The following is a 2,323-nucleotide window of genomic DNA, read 5'->3' on the forward strand; positions in this document are numbered from 1 at the left end:
AAGGTTTTCTTTAATTAATGTTTTTTTCCTCAAAATTAACAATTATGAATTTTAAATTTCTATGAAAGATCAAAATAAATGTGTATAAACGATCTTAGGTAATAGGCGCATATTTCTTTGAACAAAAAAAAAGCTACACTACTTTCTTTCTTGAGCGGTTTCTTTGAGATGTAGTAATGGACCAGGTCATAAACAAATAAAATATTATTGAAAGTATGTAGTTTCAATGGCCTACCCAACTACAGGTATAGAAAGGATCCTTATCTATCGCAAATCCTTGTACTTGAAAACATCAAAAAAAGTAGTCACATGATTTATGGCAAAATGCATAGGAATTTCCGAAATATAATTGATTTTTCTTCGAAGGAATTGCCCTTTAAATATTGAGGCCACATACCTACTTTTATTATGGATTTAAAATGTTTGTGATCAAATTAATTTGCCGTTTCAAATGAATTTGTTTCCGACATTTGCAACGGTTGCTTTTGGATTTTTTAAGCTAAAACAGATGCGTAAAAACAACTTTGAAATCTCTTTATCTATATAATATATCTAGCTTATTTAAATCATTTAATTATATGTGCGTATTTAGGATCTGCCATTTTACGACTGTGATATATGTACATATAATACAAATTTTATCTACTAAATCTACTCCACTCATACTCCACATTGTTGTAAATGCTTTGTACAAAAGGTTCGGCAAACCTTTAACAATGCATTTACAACATTTGAACAATAAACGACACCTTGGTTATCCGGGCTCTACTTATTAGAGCCATAAATTTCATAGTTGTTAACAGCCGAGAGCAGAGAAAAAAAAATCAAAAATGTGTAAATTTCAATATGTATATAAAAAAAAACAATTAGTCCCAGCGATTAGCATATATCAGTATGTCGATAATTATGATAAAATAATCCTTCTAAATTTAATTTCTAATGAAACAAACTGATTTTGCAGGTATAAGTGATAAATAAAATGATAAAAAAGAAGTTCCGCTGGTAAGTGACGACAGTAGTATTGTTCAGAATTTAATAAGCAAGGGTGGTGAATGAACAAAAAATACACGTTTTTAAAATATTTATAGTACTGTAACGTACGCCCCCGCAGCCGAAGGAGTGGGGGGGAAACTACCCCCGCCCTCGGATGCAGGGGAGTGGGAGAAAGTACCGCTACTTTCTCAGCTATAAAAGAAGCGCCCTTTCCTTCGGAAGTCGAGTCGGACCACAGCTTTCTCTGAGAACTGTCGTTTCCTTTGGACTCCCATCTCTGCTGGTCTTTCCCTGTTCAGTCAAAGCCACCCACTTCACCCCCACGTTACACTGGTGTCAGAAGTGTTTGACCTGAGCCGCAAAAGGAATACACCACGCAAAGATGCCCCCAAAAAGGAGACAGGCATCTCCTCACCAGTTGGACGAACCATCACGTGTGGAACGACTGGAGGAGCAGATGGCGCGACTCGTCGCGCTTCTCGAGAGGGACACCACAACACGCACGCCAGCGATTCCGGCAAGCCCTTCAACGAGGGTCCCAGCGGTTCCGGCGAGCACACTGAGTCCCTCGTCATCAGTATGCAGAAACGACGCTACTCCACGACCTGTCACCGACCCCATGCTAGGAAGCACCATCCACAAGCAACCGACCGAGCTTCCTGTTTTCGACGGAACGGGCGACGTAGAACGATTCATCCGCGAATTTGAAATCGTGTCACGAGCCCTACGCTGCGAACCGACGGCAAACTCACTCATTCTCGCTCTACGAGGTCAAGCGAGAATATTCCTCATCGACGAAGTACCGAAAGAAGCGTACGAAGCGTACGAGGAGCTGAGGGAGAGGCTGGTGAAGCGTTTCAAATCTTCGCCACACCCGTACGACGCATTCCGTGACCTAATTTCCCCGTCGATCCGCAACAACGACGACATAGAAGCTCGGTTCGCGGACATCCGTCGAAAAAGGATGGAGGCCTTTCCAGAGCCTATCCCGTTGGACGTCCTAGACAAGATACTCCTCATATTGTCGTTTCACGACGAGGATATCCGCGCTGCCGTCTTCACCGCAGATCCGAAGACCCCACTGCAGGAGCTGTTACGGCTCGCAAAACACGCGAGGGATGCGAAACGGCTGAGGAGTCAAGGGAGGGGGGCGGCCAACAGACCAGCCCAAGACCACCAGCCTCACTTCAATACCGCAGCTCGAAACGCCAGCAGACCTCCCTGGCAAGCAGAGGGCCGTAACAGTCACAGACCTCCCTGGCAAGCGGAGGGCCGTAACGGCAACAGACCGCCCTGGCAAGGGCAAAGGAACTGCCGAAACTGCGGAAGC

The sequence above is a fragment of the Arctopsyche grandis genome, unplaced genomic scaffold (genome assembly GCF_051622035.1).
Source record: "Arctopsyche grandis isolate Sample6627 unplaced genomic scaffold, ASM5162203v2 HiC_scaffold_27, whole genome shotgun sequence".
Taxonomy (NCBI): Eukaryota; Metazoa; Arthropoda; class Insecta; order Trichoptera; family Hydropsychidae; genus Arctopsyche; species Arctopsyche grandis.